This window comes from Trachinotus anak, unplaced genomic scaffold (genome assembly GCF_046630095.1).
Source record: "Trachinotus anak isolate AG129_WGS33_773 ecotype Australia unplaced genomic scaffold, CSIRO_AGI_Tana_v1 ptg000021l, whole genome shotgun sequence".
Lineage (NCBI taxonomy): Eukaryota > Metazoa > Chordata > Actinopteri > Carangiformes > Carangidae > Trachinotus > Trachinotus anak.
Window position 1 is genome coordinate 26626636 of NW_027273872.1, and position 20369 is coordinate 26647004.

The 20369-nt window shown below is 41.1% G+C and overlaps 1 long non-coding RNA gene across 1 annotated transcript; it reads right to left on the reverse strand.

The window, feature by feature from the left end:
* Positions 1-17397: 17397 nt before the first annotated feature.
* Positions 17398-19288, reverse strand: LOC139605907 (uncharacterized). Its single transcript, XR_011684499.1, has 2 exons — positions 18853-19288; positions 17398-18045 (listed from the first exon to the last, which is right to left on the reverse strand). It is a non-coding gene; the product is annotated as an uncharacterized lncRNA (long non-coding RNA).
* Between the last annotated feature and the right edge of the window lie 1081 nt (positions 19289-20369).

Genomic DNA, 20369 nt, shown 5'->3' on the forward strand with positions numbered 1-20369 from the left:
CCTGCTGTAACTCATTGCATCCCAGGTCATCATTAGCAGCATTATCTTCTCCTCGTAGGGCTGACTGTCAAGGTCTCCTGTCAGTCAATGTAGGCAGGTGTGTTGGCCGGATGGATCCTTCCGCTTCAGCCTCTACATGCTGCTGGAGCCAGTGTCACTTGAATGATCTGCTGTAACTGAATGTCCTGTGACACCACTGTGGCCACACTCAAAATAACTGGATCAAATATGTAGAGATGAACTGAAACTAATGAGACTAATGTATTTCAATCAGGAGAGACTTACTCTGTGTTAATGAGTAGCTTTTATTGCCATGTGCAAAACCAGAGAGGTAAAGTGAGAAATGTGAGAGTCTTTGATTAGACCTCATCATATGTGAAAGGCTCTGCTACCGTCCTCAGGCTGGACTTACAGTTCGCAGCTGTGTTTTGTAGCAAAATAAAATCAAATCTGGATTCGTTATTTGTGGATTCTCAATACAAAATATGGTGAAGGAGCCTGAGCACATCATTAATGTCACAGGAGGGTTTGGAGGGTGTGTGAATGGTAGGAGCGCTCCATGTGTAGATGAACACAGGAAGTTCAAACTGATATCAGCCTTCCAGTAACTCCCAGTAAGGCAGCGAACAAACTGAACCCCAAACATCAAAGTAACAGGCTGTTACTGGGATTAGTAACTGCAATTAATCGCCGAATTACTAATTGTAATCCCTTAATGCCCAAAACTGCTCCTCAAGGGGAGGAGATAAATCTCAGTTGGGTTACAGAGAAGCTACTGATTTACACTTTTTTCACTAATCTGCATTTTGAGAGGCTAACACAAAACATCACTATCTGTGACTGTATTTATGTAGAAACCTATGACAAGTATGAAAAGAGAAAAAAAAAATCCCTAACAACTGCTTTGGCTGCCGCTTATAATATTTTTTTGTTTTTTTTTTGCAATGCTATGATATAGATCATATGGTGAAAACTTAGCTATGTCCATGTTAAACTTCTTCTATGTTTCTGTCTGTCAAATACTTTAAGATCAGTGAGGAAAAAAAAAGTTTCCCCTGAAGCTATGAGGAAGGAATCAGGGCATATCTGTTTCCCAACATATGTATTGCAACCACATCAGCGCATGCATAGTGTGTGTACATGTGCATGTGTGTGTGTGTGTGTGTGTGTGTGTGTGTGTGTGTGTGTGTGTGTGTGTGTGTGTGTGTGTGTGTGTGTGTGTGTGCAGAAGCTCAGCTTGCTTCATCAGGATTCAGGGAAGGCTTCAAGGAGGAATACATTATCAAACTGTGATAGACTCTAAACCCCTATTCATACATAATGAATTATTCAGAGCTCTGTAAACTAAACTCAAAGTCAATGATAAATGGGATCCAGTCACCATAGCGCTCATCCACACTTCATTAGGCCGGCATGAGTGCAGTGGAAACTAAAATAACAAAAGAGAGAGGGATGAAGGGTTTTAGCGTGGTGCTTGGAGCAGGGTGGAGCGAGTGAGGGATTGAGGAGCAGAGGTGGAGGGAGAAAGAGAAGGAGAGAGCACAGGGCTGAAGGAGCAGAAGAGTGACAAAGACAGACTTTTACCAGTCCCTCTAATGAGAGTTCTGTGGTATGTGTGCATTTAAAAGCTTCTGTGTGGCGGCTTTCTCAGGATTGAATGTGACTGCCGTCTGGAGTGCAGCAGAATGTAAACATATTCAGCCGAATGTGTTTACAACACACAAAGTCAAATTAAACAGCTTCTCACTTGGGCTTTGTAACGTTAAGACCTAATGAAACTCATTGCCTAAATGTTAACTAAATCTCGCTTGTCGTAAACGCAGACAGTAGAAATTTATTCAGCGCAGTCTGATCCCTCCAAAGGGTTATCTTTCACAAAGATGTGCTTTATAGGATGAAGCTTGATGTCCCATTTACTTAACAGCAGACACATATAATCTTTGTAGTCGTCCCCTACACCTTTTTTTTCTGAAAGTTTTGCTTTTGCAAGTGTTGCAAGACATTTTTTTTTAGCAAACCCTCTCAACAGCACAGTGCTGTAAATGAGCTGTTTCATTCAGACCTGACACCAGAGGAAATTGGTTGGATGTGAACCAAGGCAGGTTTTTTTTTTTTTTTTCAGGCTTAAAAGTGTTTACATTTTTCATGAAACACACAATTTACATTTTATGTCAACAACACCATTGGGCAGAATTCAGACATTAATTGATGAATTGCTTTATTTCAGTGTTGTGAGGGGCTGCTGTATTTGCTGCATCATTTACTCATTTCACTCCACTTTGCAACATGAATGTCCTGCACAGTGTGTGTGTGTGTGTGTGTGTGTGTGTGTGTGTGTGTGTGTGGGGGGGGGGGGGGGGGGGGGAATACATGGTCTGGCAAAGTATTTTTGAACAGTTCAAGCAGAATCAGTTCCTGAAGGTCTTCTAAAGTTTGAACCAGTAGCACTAGTAATTAAAGTTGTTAACTCTCTGGCAAATTCAGTATGAGTCTGCTTATGTTTTCTAAATCGCTGATGATAAGCTTCCAGCACCGGTTCATTGACTTTAAGTGCAGCAGCTTTAACCAACCATTAGCTACCACTGTCAGCAACACTGACAAACTGCTGAAAGAGCCTCCTGGGCCTTGTCTGTAAGCGTGCATCTGCTAAGCGCTCCAACAACCCGCGGGAAATGTCTGGGTCTTTCCCATTAAACTCTGGCATTAGCTTCAGGTTAACAGAAACACTGAACAGTGGTGGATTTTCTACCCTGGGCTCACTCAGGTTGAAGCTTCCCATCACTATGAAGCTCTAATCAGTTGTGTTCCATCTTTGTTGCTTTGCATGCATCTGAACCAATTCAGGTTCCCAGAGGCAGGCATCCTTTTAAACCTGCGCCAAACCCAGACAAAACAGGTGGGGCCTTCGTACTAACTTTACCTGGCAGGCTTCCTTAGGAGTAACCATGGCTGCCCCTGCCTCCTTTGAAATAAAAACCTTTTAATCCATTCAATGGGCATTGATACAATCACTGCCATGAGCAGGAATGCTAGTGATCTACAAGAAACCTACTAACCTCTTAATAATATGTTCAACAGAAGAAATTCAAAGTACAAAGTACAGGGGAAATCTAAATATAGAGATCCTTTTTGTTACCACCTGACTTAAGGTTGGTGAAAAAGTGAAGCAACATACAGAAGTAGGATACAAAGAGTAATTAATTGAACCCAAATACCTATGATAGTTAAACATTGCTTTGAGGTGTGTTGAGCTTAGTTACATCCAAGTTGTTGCTGTGATGGTAGGAGTCTGTGTTGTGTTTGCATGTCTGTTTGAAATGTCAGATTGACATGTTATTTCCCTGTCTGTCAAGCATCGGTGTGTGAAGGACAACAAACATGAACCTGAACCACAGGCTACTCCATCGACTGTGGTAGCTGGCAACACGGCTCGTTGCAATCTTTCTGATCAATATTGATCTAGCCATTAAAAGCTACACTATGTAATGACCACCTAAACTCATCTAAACTCAATACAGCATAATGACAAAGTGAAAACAGTTTTACACATTGACATAAGTATTCAGACCCTTTCATTTGGAGTTCACCTATGGTAAATTCAGCTGATTGGTCATGATTTGGAGAGACACTCACCTGTCTAAAAAGGTCTCACAGCTGACAATGCAGATCAGAGCAGAAATCACAAGGAGGGGGAAGGAACTGCCAGCAGAGACACGATTGTGTTGAGGCTCAGATCTGGGGAAGGGTATAAAAAAAATTCTGCTGCACTGAATGTTCCCAAGAGCACAGTGGCCTCCATCATTATTAAATGGACAAAGAGCTGGCTGCTCAGCCAGACTGAATAAGCAGGGGATAAGGGCCTGTGTAAGAGAGGTGGCCAAGAACCTCATGGTCACCCTGGCTGAGCTCCAGAGATCCTGGGTGGAGTTGGAAGAAACCTCCAGAAGGAAGAAGCATAAGGCTGCAACATAACAAAATGTGAAAAAAAAAAAAAAATGAAGGGGACTGATCACCTTCCAAATGCACTGTATCTTAATGTAGAGAGGCTTCTGTGACCCAGACTCATCAAACTGCCTGGCAGCACAGCAGGCTGACTCACAGGCTAGCAGGCTCCTGGTTGATGCAGTAGCTGAGGCGACGTCCAGGATGTTGGTGGTGCTGGGCAGAGTGTAAAAGAGCAGGGAGAGAGAGAGAGAGGAGCGGTCTGCTGTTGAGCCCCAAGATCAAGACTTGCTTGACTTCCAGAATTTGCATATTGTAGCTTTAATTATTTAAAGTAGTTATACACTAATGTGAAATAGTTCACATAAAAGCCCCCCACTCCCCTCAGGAACAGTATGCTCATGTTTATATTAGTCTAGTACACTGGGGGAGATGCAAATCATTGAAAAAGTTAGTAATTCTTCCGACAAACTGCACTATCATTCAGGTGCACCTATTACCTTCACCTGCCCACCAGATTCAGAAGCAATACCATCACACACACATCAAAATATGTATACTGATGGCCATTCGCTCAGCAATGCAGCAATGAGTTAATAATGTATCCCCCTTGGGGATTTATTTAATTTTCTCTGTCTACTTGTTCAATTCCCCCCATATGGTCCGATGTGAATAATTATCGACCAGTTTCTATCATTTATACTATTGCTAGAAAAAAAGTTTTGAGAAACTTTTCTTTAATCAGTTATGGCAGTACATCGGTCTGTTCAATATTTTATTTCCATCCTGATACCAAATAACTTTTCCACCACCGCAGCACTTCTAAGATTCACTAATGACGGGCCAACTCACAGGTGCCGTTTTATCCATCATTCCAAGGCTTTTGATATGGCTGATCACTACCTCCTCCTTGATGGGCTCTGTGCTGTTGGTTTAACTCTCTTTAATGCTCTCCTATGATTTCATACCTCTTCGTAACACTGCAGTGTCTCTCAGGGCTCTCTGTCTGACAATTCAGTTGTTGAAAATGGTGTTTCACAAGGTACCACCTTGGGACCACTTCCTTTTTCTCCTGTTTATCCTCAGGCATGTTTATTTTAATTGTCCTTCCTATTTGAAACTTCTTTTGATTCCAGGTACATCTTCATATTACTCAGACTTATTCAATATCCCCTTTTCTTTTCCCATTCGGAGTGGAATGACCTTCCTCTTTCTCTGAAACCTATCACCTGTTTCAGGTTATCATTATTTATTATTTTTAATGTCCAGACTGCTTAAACTGCTCCTCATGCTGATGTATCTGATTTTTTTATGTGGGTCTTTCATAACTGTTATTTCTTGTTCAAGAGCTGAGGTCTGGAGGTGTGGGTCTGAAAGGGTGAGCGGGCTGTCTGTATTTGCAGTGTATGTTATGTAATGCTGATGTTATGTTGTCTGTATGTGCTTTTATAATTTTGTATTTGACCCATTTGAGATGCTACATCTCAAGGCGCTATCCTTTCCAATAAATTCAATTATAAAATTCAATTACCTGTTTCACACATATTATATTTAGGTTTTTTTTTTGTTTGTTTGTTTTTTTTTTTTTTTTACAGTATAACAGCTTTCAGCCCTATGTTTTACACATGCCTGTTATAATGCCTTCAGTAAAAAGTGCAGGTGACTGGTAAAGCTACATATCCACAAAAATCTAATTTAAAAATGTTATTGTTTGTGCCTAGGTTTGCTTCAGAAACTATGTCATACATTTGTGTGAATAATATTAGGTACACTCTGTCTGTCTTTATGAATCCAGTTGAATATTATATATATATATATATATATATATATATATATATATATATATATACACACACACACACAATAAATTGAAAGAAAATATTGCCACAGAATATATTAACTACCCATTGATCAATATGTCTCTACCATCTAAATAATAGTAATTTATAGATAAATACATAAATAAACAATAACCTTTTGTGTCTTTTATTACTGTTGGAAAAACTGATCTGCGATGGCCTCCCTGACATCTCTTTCTGCTGTGCTGGCATTTTTCTCAACACGTTTGTGTGCGGAGAGGCGGTGCTGAGAAAGGGCAACATCGACTTAACCACAAACAAAACCTGGTCAGAGCAGTTTGGATATGCAGGTAAAACCAATCCATTTCATGAGATGGGTTAATTGGGAAGTTCCACCTGACGTCATAAAGTTGCTCCTAAAGTCAGACGCAGCCCTGCGGTTGTTGAGTCCTGTTTGTGTCTGGGCCCTAACATGGACACAGACAGCAAGATGGCCACGAAAAGAGAGTTTGCTGGAGGATAACGCAGATGAGTGAATGAGCTGGCTGGCAGGCTGAGGCAGAGGTGGGAGCAGAAACTGACACACAGTGAGCAAGAGGGTCCAGGGAATTCTGAGCACAGTTAGTTAGCACTGGCACAAGGAAACACTGGACCTAACCCAAGCGTGCCAGTGACAGGAGTGGCCAAGTGAGCGAGGACCACGGAGGCTGGCAGGACAATCTGGCGCTGAGTGGGTGAAGGGCCTGGGCTCTCATGCAGCAGGGCTGATGAGCTGATTGAGGACAGGTGTGGAGGTGAAGCAGGAGCCAGGAGAGGGAGTCACGCCTGCGACACACTCTCACACAAATGTTTTTATATAGCTATCTTTGCGGGGACCCGTCATGCCTGGCTGTACCCTAACCTCAAAGGGTCTGTAAATAAGATTTTAAACTATAATACAGCAGCAAACAACTATTCTCTATGTAAAGATATAGTGGAGTAACAGCATCCTGAGCAGAGAACTGAGTCACACCCCCTCTGTGTGTGTTGTAATTTAGTTCCTCTGGTCTGTGTTTTAGTAGCTGGTCTGATAGCACCTGCATGTTGGTGCATGTGAGTCTCTCCTGTTAAACTGTCCTCCCCACGTTTATAAATGCACAGACACCACCCACATGCAAGATGGCACAGTACAGTATGCAGCGTTCAGGTGAAGTGACCTTCCAGAACTTCCTCCACTGAAGAACCATGTTTTCATCTGTAAAGGCCTCTGACAAAGAAAGAGATCAGACCAGGACCGGCCATGGGGACCAGTCACTCAAATCCTGGTCAGCCGGTGAACCATCAAAACATCCAAAAAGTTTTTTTTTACTTTACTGATCAGTCTGGAAGGAACAAATTATGACAAGTTTGTGCAGACAAGAGTTCAGTTACCTTGGTGACACTCAAACAAACTTCACAGAGACTTAAGACAAGAATATCATGTTCTTACATGATGCCTATTGTGTTGGCAAAGACACAATGTTTTTGATCTTTTTTTTTCTTCATGTAAGTTTCAAATGTCTGGATCACTTCAAAGTAAACTGCTTTCATTTAATTGCAATACATTTCAGAGTGAAATCTCAAGAGGCTGGTTTCTCACAATCTGGATGTATTAAAATAAAATCATCTCATTAGAGGAGAGTGTAGAAACAAACAAGAGAAACAAAGAAACAAGTCACTCATACATGTTGTAATTAATTCCAGACAAGTACTTTTGAGTTATTATTATTATTTTTTTTGAGGTTTATGAGGTTTGATGGGATCATTACTGTATGTAAGCACAACAGTGAGGCAGGTTCATGTATTCAATATGATAAACATTAAATAAATCATGATTTTAATTAAATTCAGTTGTAAACATCCATCTGTAACATTTCTGCCCCCTCCTTAAAATAGTAACTTCAATTTTAATGCACTTCACTGTGATGTAGATTTAATGTACATATCAATCAAACTACACCCAATGACTCAAAGTAAAAACGTGCTCTTAGAAATATTTGCAAATTTATTAAAATCAAAAATAGGCCCTTTGCTGTGTTACTCCAAATTGTGGTCAGTTGCATCATGTTTACTTTAATTATCCCTGACGTGTGTCTAGAACTTGATAATGGTGTGGAGTGGCCATGCACAGAGTTAGAGTTGTGTTGCTCAAGAAGCACATAACATACATAAAAGCTTTATCAGCCACAATGAGCAGCTCTTCAGGGTCACTAAAAACAAAGGGCTCATAAATTGATCTGTCCGTGCTGCACTGTTCCCTCCACATTTCAGTTATGTTCTGCTTTAGCGACATGAAATATTATCAGTCTATTTTGCATATTCTGTGTCCCTTGCAGTCTATGAACTTTCAAAGAGACTACGTGTACGCATGCTCTATCTAGAGACCATTAGGTCTGTCTATTAACATGCTTCTTATTGGCTTGGTTCCCTAATGACTGTTGCTTGATAGCTTTTATTTCCTCATTCTCACTCCCAGAAATGGCTTTACAACATGGCCAAGGTCAACATGGCGGGCTGATGATAAATGAAACTCATTCTGCCTCTCTCCCCTCTCTCCATCGGCGCTGGAAGTTTCTCATAGTGTGTGTGAATGCCTTGTAGGCATGCTTGATTAAATCCATTCATATAGAACACTGCAACGTGAAATTTCCATTCAAATTGTTTTAATGCTAATATGAGGCTGAGTGGGAATACTTCAGTGTCAGCTGTAATACCCGCTTTTTCAAAGTGGAGGAATATTTGGCAGTAGATCCTGACATTGACACTTGAACCAAGTCTGATGCATTCTGGTCCAGGGTCAGTTAGGTTTGCATAGTTTGGATTAGGTGCAATTTAAACTGGTTAAAGAAATCAACGGCGCACTGACCAACAGAGGTTTGAAAAGCAAAAGGACGAGTTACAAGTCATTCACTGAGAGTGAGACAGTGTCATTCAAGAGGTCTCATCCCCTCTTCCACCTGGAGGGTTGGTGTTTATCCCAGAATGCAGTGAGACCCTTGACATGGTCACAAGGCCAGCTGGAAATAATGTTTTAATATATAGGCACTTTTCTTTTGCGCTTGTCTTTAATTTACACCAGTGTCAATGAATTGGAAAAGGGAGCAGTGTGCAACAGACTGCAAGAGGGTGGCGGTTTATCTGCGTATTATTCTAGCAATATTAGTATTAGCAGTATTGCAATATTATTTGCAAGTGTGTGGAGAGTTGTGCAACTGTATCTCAAACTGAATGTGTCAGATTTGTGAGTGTGCAGGAATCTGATTTGCTGATGTACTGAGAGTTATCTAATCACAGAATTCTGTAGATTTGTAAACGTGTGCATTAGTTTGTTAATGTGGAAATATGAGACTGTCCTGTAACAGGTCGTCTGCGCAGCAGGTTATTATGACTCATAGTTACGTTTTGTTGCTAGGCAACATCTAGTGGCCACAGTAATGATGACAGGATCAAAGGGAAAAGTGCGGTGACGTAGTTTATAGAGCGACAAAGTCCACGTCAGGAGGAGGTTGGGGTGGATGGATGAATATGACACAGGAGAGCGTTGTTCGATTCCCATGAGGAAGTAGCAGTTTAATGTTGTTTCTATTATCCATGACCGTTTGACAAAGTCAGCCACGTTGTTATTATCGTAACCATGACAACAAAAATTTGCTAATGTTGAGGATGTACAGATTCTTACCCAAATCCTGCCATGAGCCTTGCAAATGTGTGAGGCAACACAGGCTCATTATGCCAGGTTTACCGTTCTCACTGAAGAACCTCTGCGGGGGTGACCTGATGGCCGAATAGTTAGGGTGCATTCCACGTAGTGAGTCCCATTTCGACTCTCGGCCAGCTGGAACATTTGCTGCATTTCATTCTCTCTTCCTGCATTTCTTGTCTGTCTCTGCTGTTGCAACCTAATGAAGACATAAAAAGGCCTTCCAAAGAAAGTACCTCCCCAGCCACAGTGGAGCGACCAGAACAACTATAGCAGGGTGCAGTGTATTGTTTCTGCAGCTGTTCAACCTGAGGACCTGTAACGAAACAGAAGCTAACGTTAGCTAACAGATGGACCGGCATGTCACAGTATGAAATGACTTTGATCATCAGTAAACACTGATGTTAAAGTAAAAATATTCTCTTTGTAGCTAGCATTATGAGCGTGGACATGTGTAATTACCACCTGTATTTATTGTTGGAGCATGAGTGTCTGTATACAAATGTATGTTAAGTCAGAGCCTGCAGGGAACCAACATGCTATTATTAACAGGTTGTACAGGTCTTTCTGTTATTGACAGCAGCCTCCATCTTTAACTATATCAGTGAGCATCCCGCTCCAGATTGATCCTCACTGACTGCCACGTTTCCTGGTATCATTCAGTTGATGTGTTCACAGACTGTATAGTTAACCTGTTACAGCATGCAGTTTTTTTGTGGGTGATGGGTGAAACTTGCACCACCACATGACCCACTACACGATCCAAAATGACTGAAAAGTGAAATGTTGTTTTTGTGCCTAAAATTACACAAATCATAAAATTAACAAGTGGGATGTTCAGTATCTCAACAAATACCCAGTGTGTGGTGATGCTGTCAGAGCTCTGGGGTTTTATGAAGATTTTACACGACGGCTCACACTGTTACCGTGTGTTTGAGGCTAGGGTGTTAAAAATGTTGCTGACGCTGTGTTTCACATGCATTTAGAGTTTCAGTTTGGGAATCGGTGACAGCTAATAGAGGAGGAGACTGATGGCTTTGCATGGAAAAATGTATCACGTTGTTCTTCTTATAATTTTCCAGAGGAAAAAAAAAAAGAAATAAACAAACAGGAGCACAGAGTTGATAACAATACTGATTAAATCCTTTTATTTGTGCAGTTTGTCATTAGTGAAGCGCTGCACGTTTTCACTGCAGACATCTCAAATGTGAAGTTTTGCTGTAATGTAGCACATCTGGCATACATCCAGTGTCTGGTATATTCTGAGCAGAGAGCAGGACTTTCACACAGGCGAATCTTCTGAATCTAATAAACAGCTGAATGAGCGCACCAGTGCTCTTAACTTCAGCAGCGGGAAAACAGCATGACAACTTTAGTCTTTTTTTTTTAATGCTAATGTTATGCTTTTAAGTTTAACCTATGCCGTCCTTTGTGATGCTGTTTTTGGACACAGGTCAGTTCTCTTCACCTGTGGAGCTGCGTTTGTGTGTTGTTGCCTCGTTTAGCGTTATCGCTGCTTCTAGCTGCCATCTCTCAATGGAATGTGTATCATGTTGGCTGCCAGAGTTGTCTATCAAAGGTGGCTCGTGGTTAAAAAAAGTATGCGATGCAGGGATGTGGGCTGCATATAAACTCACCTCTAAACAGTGATTTCATGGGTTTCCAGCAAACTGCTTTATTTGCAAACGGTGAAAGTGTCCGTAAATAAGTTGTTATGACATTGTGGAAATGTGTTTTCTATCCTAATGCTGCAGGTGCATCCTCAGTTGTTTGTAAATGGCAAGCCTGTCTATATGGTTGAATGAATTTAGGACCTGTAAAATTGATCACAGATGCTTTTCCTGTGTGTAGAGTGTTTGGCTGCTGTCATCTTGTCAACCTGCTGAGCAGGTTCTCTGATGTGCTGCAGAGAGAGCCACCAGCATCTAACCCAGCAGGTAAGAACTGGTCTGACCAACGTCACAGAAAAGCCAATTAGATTCTTCACTGCTCTTAATCTTGTGTAGACAAGAAGTCTGCAGGATTTTATTTTATTTTTTGTAAAGAGTAAAATGCCAAAGAATTAAATGTCAGTTGAAACACCGGTCGGTGGCATTAGCATAACACATTGGGTGAACACTGTGTTCCACTATCGTCATTATCAAACATGGCTGCCATCCTGAGATTTTGAGCAACAAGCTTGCCAGGTCATTCTGACCAGAAATGGACCAAAACAAAAAACAAAGATGGTGTCTGTTGTCAGATGTGGATGCCCACCCTGATCTTTTCATCCATTGACTCCTGTTTGATGACCTTTGACCTTCTCCCAGGGGATGCTGTGAGTGGTTGTGGTCTGATGTTCACAGGCAGCTGATCCAGGGCCCTTGCTGCTTCACCAGTACAGTGTCCTGTCTCTAAGGTGTACCAGCACAAATGTAAAGGTGTTGAATGGTGTCACAGCTCAGAAAACAGGCAGGACTCAAAATCACAGGTATAATTAAACAGTTCACCTTTACATAAATTCTCCAGAGGGTGAGGGGCGAAGTCCATGGGCTTATAATCAAAAAGTCATGGAACTCTACCTTTATACTATATGAGACCTTTAAAATCAGTAACTGCCCCCTTGGTGTTTGATACATTTCAGTGCAATAAATTGTTATCACACTAAGAAATAAAATCAGAGCGAGGATTGATGTGGTCTGATTGTGAACCTCAGAGAAGGGACATCACCGCAGTGCCTAGCTGCCCTCCTGTGTTCGCCTGCACCACAAGAGGGCAAGGGCGAAAGGACACAACTGATGCTGTTTAAGAATGAGACATTAACAAAAACCCTGTTCTCTCTGTCAATCACAAAATCATCCAGTATCCTTAATACAAGCTGGGGAGCTTTCAGTTCAAAGATGTGGCTGCATCGTGTTGAGAAGTCTGTGAACAATACCCTGGCATGGGCTTGCAGCCTTCTTAAGTGTTTATGGAGGTTATCAAAAATAAAAGCTTTGCATCCTCCAAATCTCCCCCTGTCTGATAAGTGAATTTCAGTTAATCAAATTTTCCATTAACAGTTGTCAGAACAAGGTCTTTTCATTATTTTCATTTCATTATAAATGATGTAAACACACCTAGTCTAAAAGAAGAAAGGGTCGGTGTTCTTTGGGGAGGGTTGGGTGGATATAGTGAACTGCCAGACTGGTCAGCACAGTCTTGTGAAGTGTGCCCACAAATATGATCAGGATCGTCTCTTCCTAATGTATGCACATCACAGCTGGAAGAGAGAGACTGTAAAGAGTGAGGTAAGAGTGAGTCATAAAAAGTCACATCTTGCGAAATGGGAACAAAAGTCACTGAAAATATTTGGCAGATCCTCAGTTTTAATAAGTTTTCTGTCACTGTCACAGTTTCTCTGAGTGATTGATGACATGGATTTAATTCCCCTGCAGATCACTGCAACTGGACTGCTCGACTCATTCCTGACTTATTTACTCATTTCTTTCTTTTCCTGACTATTGCCTTGCATTGCATTTGTTTTAGTTTATGACATTTTTTTAATTATTTTTTTAAGCTCTTTTGTGGCCATGATTTATTATTAGGGAAGACAGTGATGTTGCTGGTGTCCACACAGAAAGATGTGTAGGAAGAAACAGACTGTGGATGTCCACATCGACTACAGTGCGAAGAAGAATTTAAAAAAGACATGAGAGATATTCACCGAACAAACAAGCTACTCCCACTTCACACAGGACAAGACACAAACCTGCTAAAATTAAAGCTGAGACTTGGCACATTAATGTAGCATCTCTTATTTTACTTCACACACACACACACACACACACACACACACACACACACACACACACACACACACACACACACACAATCAAATCTATCATAAACAATAAAAAAGATAAAAAATAGTCCACTGGTCTAGTAATGTATCCAGCAGGACAGAGGTTTGTGTGTGTGTGTGTGTGTGTGTGTGTGTGTGTGTGTGTGCTTTTTCCCAATATGACAGTGTGACCCTGATGAATACATAAGGGGGCAGAGCTGTGGCAGGGAGGGAGGGTGGAGGTGTGAGAGTGGTTGCTTTTCACCTCTGTGTCCATCCATCCATCCATCCCTCCCTCCTCTCTCCTGAGGGAAGCCACACTCCATTGGCTTTAAACTTTCTTTCATTTCTATTCCCCCTCTCTCTGACCTTTCCCAGATAGCTCTCTCTCATTTTCATTCCCCATCTCGCTGACCTCTCCAAGACAAGCCAGCCAATTATTTCCACTTTACACCCATAAAGAGCAGCAGGGTGCAGCCGCGGTCACACAAGGGCACAGAGGACATATGGTGCAGAGCCTCCAAGTGTCTGTATGTGTGTTTGTGTGTGTGTGTGCTGCTTACGCTGAATACAACAATAAAGCCATTTTCACATAAGAACGGACATTTGTGTTCACACATACAGCTCCTCCGGGTAACGTCTGGATAAGTTCAGGGCCACAGAGCTTGTGTAAAAGCAGCTTAAGTGGCCCATCATCTGCTCCAGGGACTGCAGCTGCTTCAAGGTAAAGAATCACAACACATTATCCACTCTACTCTGCCAACTGTCAGCTGTGTCTGCACTTGTTGAAATAAATTACAGTAGATCTCTAAGTGTGAAGTCGTTATAGATGACTTATACTTATGGATGACTTCTGTTCCCTCCCCGACAAAACGGCTCTGAAGTGTGTGAAGTGAAGGAAACAAACTGCTGTGGCTACAGAGGCTTCAGAAAGTCTCCTCTTTGTGCACACTTTATTGTGTTGTAGATTTACCTGTAAATGGATATAATTGTCATTTTCAATCCATCAAGCTACATTCAGTAACACACAGTGACAAAGTGGACAATATTTGCAAGTTTAATAACAATAATAACTGAAAATTTGTTTACAAAACTATTCAGAGCTTTTTCAGCTGCTTCCTGTTCATGATCCTTGAGACTGTGTCTACAACTCGATTGGAGTCCACCTGTGCTCTCTTTGTTTGAAGGTAAATATAGTATAATAAAGTGAGATTTCCATGTCATGTTGTTTTTATTATAAAGCAGGTCTAGGTTCTATATTAATACTGTCAGTCCACAGAAAATGCACACAGCCTGTATTCAGAAATTGAACTTTAAAACAAGCTGTCAGGACTTCTGTAACTTTATGATGTCACAACAAAGCAGTCACCGCTCTCAGCCATGCCCCAAGCCCATCATCGACTCATCGACCTGTTGTTGCTACAGCTCCAGAGAGAAGCCTGAGAGAGGAGACATAAAATTACACTGAGATGGTTTTTGGTTCTTAAAACTACAAATATATCTTCTTATGGATATCAACACTTCAAATAAATCATCAGAGAAGTATAAAATATGGGACCTTTAATGTAGTGTCTTCAGGAGTTTCAAAGGATAAACCTGATTTAAATCCCAACATTTCAGTGAGTTTTCTGATGTTAAAACTGAGACTCCATTCTTTACGGAGTCATAGTGCAGCTTGAAGTGTTCCATCCCATTAACAGAAAGACATTTGTGAATAAGTCTGTCTCTGTCGTTCAGCTTTAGAATATATTGTTTTGCTAAAAACAAAATTATATGTGTCCGAGAGGCCAATCACTGTTACACAGCACAAGAAGAAGAGAAGTGTTGACACATTCAAGTCTCTCTCTCTTTCTAATTCTGGTGTGTGAGCTTCTGTAGAGCCTGACAGATGTCATGACAAAAATTATTAGTGTTGTACAGTAATCAGCCTTGATCCATGTCTCAGACTCCAGCGTCTTGGGTCCTTGAATTTGAGGGGACTGGGCCTTGAAAGGATAAGGCTGGATAAAATTGTCTCTGTTTAAAAAGTTTTGTGTTTATCCTCAGTAACTTTTTGTAATTCTGGCTCGTTAAAAATTCTCTGTAATCTTTTAACCTGTAGACAGACGGTCTCTGAGGCACACACCATTACAGAGGCACCCTCCATCAGGGTAAAATATTCATCTGTAAAAATTTGCTCATAACCTTTTTTAAAAGACCCTCTTAATTTTGAAATTCTCACCATGTCACGGACTTTATATTTAAAATCAATTCATCATTTAACTTTTGTCTTATCCAGGTTGTTAAAAACAATGTGCTCATTGTCTTTTGTTAGCTCAGACAGCTTCCTTTTCATGCTACGATAATAACTGTTGATTGTAGGAGCATTTTAGTCCTGTTGAAAAGCACTTGTTTCATTCAGTGTTGTGAAGTGAATAAAGTTATTATTTCTGATTAATCCATTAAACTCTCTCTTTATAAATTCTTTTCCTCAGCCTGTTTGTAATCTACAGGGTTTTTTAGCTCCATCTAAATCCATCTTTAAATGCTGCTGAGACATCTGCTTTTATTTCACAAGCACCAAACCCATGTGTATCATGAAAACAAGTCTATACATGTTAAAGTTCCTACACAACACTTGCCTCCTCATTGAGAAATCTTGTGCCCTGCCCACCTGCTGCTTGTGCTAGGTTGACAGATCAGAGAGTATCAAGATGGTTAGAGCAGGAAACATCAGAGACGTTTGAGCCACACTCAGACCCAGACTCAGGAGTTTTTGCGGAGTTTATTATGACCAAAATCAGTGAATAGAAGACACATCAGAACTGTTATTTATTGTTATCTATGTTGTTTGTTAGTCTGTAACTGGCAGTGAATGACACAGTGTCAGTGGTTGTGTTAATGCAAACTCTCGCTCTCTATGCTGACAAGGTTTGGGGTTGCTTTACCCCCCCCATCAAACTCCCTAAATGTGGATAAGACGAAAGAGACTGATTTTAGGACCATGGCGCCATCATCTTGTCCAGTCTGCATCGGTGAGACTGATGTTGAGATCGTCAAGTCTTATAAATACCTTGGTGTCCTATTGAATAACAAGCTGGAGTGGACCACATATACTGATGCTGTCCTCAAGATGGGTCAGAGTCAGCTCTACTTCCTCAGGAGGCTCAGGTCCTTCAGCGTCTGCGACAAGATGCTTTAAATGTTTGACCAGTCTGTGGTAGCGAGCGCCATCTTCTACGCTGTGGTGTGCTGGGGTGCAGGTATTAAGGACATGGACACCACCAGACTAAATAAACTCATTGTTGTTGGGGCTAGACTGGAGGTAGTGGCTGAGGACAGAATGCTAACCAAATTTCAGACAATCATGGCTTGCTGTGCTAGAGAGCGGTACGGTAGGTCAGCCCTCCCAACCGCCATCAAACTTTATAACTGGACTGTTTGCACTGATCTGCACATCTGAACATGATTGCACAATTTTAACTTGATTTGCACTTTTAATTTTTTTATCATTCTAATACAATTTTTAACTTCTTAACCTGTCTTGTATTAGTATACTGACGCTCAAATTTCCCCTTGGGGATTAATAAAGTAATCTATCTATCTATCTATCTATCTATCTATCTATCTATCTATCTATCTATCCTTTGCACCACATTGTTTTCTGTTGGAGTTTTGATTTTCTGTTCAGTTAATTTGGTACTTTGGTTCTTCTGTCAGTCTGGCGCAACTTCCACCTACCAGCCTTGATTGAATTGAAATTTTTCTCATCTTACTTGAGTGAAAACTCATTTCTGTTCATTAAAATTGCTTGGTTTTAGTTACATCAATGCTTGTCTTCTGTTATATGATCTAAAGTCTTGGCCATAACAATTATAGAAAAACACCATACGGACATGTTAAGGTTAAAAACCTGAGTTTCATTGGAGGGGATCCTTAAGAACGCACACAAATCAATTTCTGAAGAATAAGCAGAGATCTGCCTCTGTTTTATTTACCAAAACTTTATTTCTCTTAAACTGTAGAGGAGCCACTTTGTGAAGAATGAACATATGGGTTTAGCCAGTTTTCTATATCAGAGTCTGCACAGACCCCCATGTTCACTGCTATATCTCCCTGTATTTACTGATCTATAGTGTATCTTGTTCATAACCTCCTCCATGGCTGTTGTAATAGAAATGCACTCTCACAGAGTTTATTTAGGGATTTTATTTCTGACACGTTTCAATCGTCAACAGTCTTCTCTTACTCGACATAATCTCCTCTGGAAAACAGACAAATGTGTTTTACAGGGATACACGTTTCAAAAACATCAAAACATGCATGTGGATTTTTACTAATTAGACATTCTAGTAGACAAAGCATCACATTATCAGCACTTACATGTTGTTTTCTGTTCAACATCAAAACACACAGATCAATACTAAAAGCTCAAAAACAAACTGCAACCCTTGTGGAATTCATTATCCTTCAAAGGAAAGCAATTTACAACATTGACTAGAGTAGATGTTACATCTGTGTATTCATCAGCAGCCATTTGTACCAGAGCATAGAAACCCTCTGCCAACTGTCAAACACGTTGGCTTTTTACATCTAGGACGCCGTGTTCTGTGGGTGTTATGTATCACTTCATCAGCAGCATCACACAGCAGAGCTCTCATGTCATACATAACATACTGCGTTTAGACATAAATCATCAGACTACATATGTTACCCATGATTCCACGGTGCTTCTTTTCCCACTCCAAATGTTCGGATTCCTGATCTACAGCGCTGAGTCTTTTCATTTCCACTGCAAACAGCTTCTGCAACATGTCATGTGTCGTGTGGAGAAGATTCTTGCCTAATTTCTTCCAGATGTCAACACATGAGTGACATTGATTTCTGGACAGTTCACCCAACTAAATACTATATACACAGGTTTTGTTTTTGTTTTTTAAGCTCTTTGTTGAAGACTTTTGTGTAGATAAAACCTGTTGTTACCTCTGTAGTGTGGTGAACAGTGGGTTCAGATCATATTCAAAGTAGTCATAGCAGTAGTGTTTCTTTGTTGGTATTGTCCTATGGAGAGTAACTTCCCCTGAGATAATTGTGAGGATATTTTTAAAGAATGCACAATATGGCAGATGTAGTGTAGATCTGCATGCAAAGAACTTTTTACTGAGGTTGGTAATTTAGATGATTATCAAGTGTAACTCTGAAGTCTGATGAATGCAGGCCCTGGTTTTAGTGACCTATGGTCAGAATAACTGAACCACTCCACCAACCTGAACGACCTTAAAACAGCATACCTTCCTTCGTTGCCATGGTTACTATAATAACAGTCATGGCCTGGTTAGGTTTAGGAAAAGATTGTGATTTGGATTAAAATAAGTACTCAACATGAGACAGTCTTTATTGTCATGGTTACAATGATGGCTTTCCCATGGTACTTTCACATGAGAATCGAACACTGCTGCACAGATTACTTTTTTTTTTTTTTTTTTTTAAAATAGGAGGACAGTCTTGAATAACTCTTAAGAATTGGGCAGAAAGATAACCTAAGACTAAAAACACTACCTCAGAGTAGGACTTTTTATTTTTATTTTTTTATTTTTCCCCCCTACACTTACTTTCAGTAAGGAGAAGGACTGCTTCAAGGACAGTGTAGTGTGACATCATGTGTCATCACAGGGTCATGTTGGAAACCCGTGGAAAATTGAGATGGTGAAATCAATGCCGCTTTTCAAGTGGGGAATGAGCGGGGGAGCCGAGGAATCCAGCAGGCGAGTGGCGTGGCAGGTAATGGCAGCAGAGCGTGGAGACAGTGGGTGAGGCGGAGTAGCAGGAACAGGATCGGTCTCTCAGCAGGAGCAGGCAGCAGCACTGGAGCAGAGGTTCTCTGGAGCGAGGAGGAGAACCAGGTCAGGGCAAAAAGCACAACAAACAATATTTCCAAAAGTATCTGAGAACACAAGAGTTCCTGAGGCCTGGAGTGTTTCCACGTTGGGAAGTGGAACAATCTGGCAGAGAGCAAGCGAGCGAGCAACCAGGGCTTTTCAACAGGCTTGATTGAGTGATGAGCTGCAGGTGTGTCAAGCTGCCAGCGCTGTGGCCACACCCCTGTTGGGAGAGAGAGGGAGTGCAGACACACACACACACACACACACACACACACACACACACACACACACATACACATACGCAAGGGAGGGGGAGACGCAGGGAAAAAAAAAGAGACAAGGATAAGAAAAACTGGGGAGCAGCCCAAGGTCCAAGCAGAACCCTGACAGTAACTGAACGCACCAACTGAATTTAGTTTGAGTTTATTGGAATCGGCCCTATCCAATCACAGTTATTGAAATACCTATGAAACAGGTGTGCAGCAAAGAGATGATACTGTTCAGTAATGATATGTGGGTCGACACATCTTGTGCAGGTTCTGATGAGCTGAATGTGAGAAAAATATCAAGGGTTTCGGATTAAAAATGTTCCCAATATATTATAAAGAACTCACAGGAACAGCGTGTGCAGTAGGCTTTCCAGTACAGGCTCTCTGAATTAGCAATAGGCTAGAATGTGATTTGTCTTCTACCACCTTCTCTTCCCCTCTCTCTCTTTCTCTCAAACACACACACACACACACACACACACACACACACACAGAAACTGGAGGGTGTAGGTTCTCTCATGCCCTGGCTGCCAATACTGAATGACTGAACTATAAAATAACCTACATCTATCACACATCTCTCTGCACCCACACTGTCATTTATAATGCATTAGACCGGGCTAAAAAAGAGAGTAGGCTATAGAGCTACATATGTAGCCTTGTCAAAGTCACTGTTAAAAAGACAGAGAGAGAGAAAGAGAGGCAGCTAAAAGTTTGGCGGTTGGGTCAGGTGGAGTTCAGGTGGAGGATTAACAGGCGCCCTGAAGAAAGTCATCCTAAAACCTGTTGGTGTATCTCATCGTCGTCATGTCACTGAAGATGTTGAAGGACGTGTCCCAAAGCACTCAGTGTGTACACTGTGATATAGTTGTGTGGTTATAGTTACAGCACTACCTCTATGCTTTGTGGACAATATGTCTGGAAACAACGAGCATGTGTGTTCACATTTTCAGTTCAGTTCAATTTCTTTGTTTATTG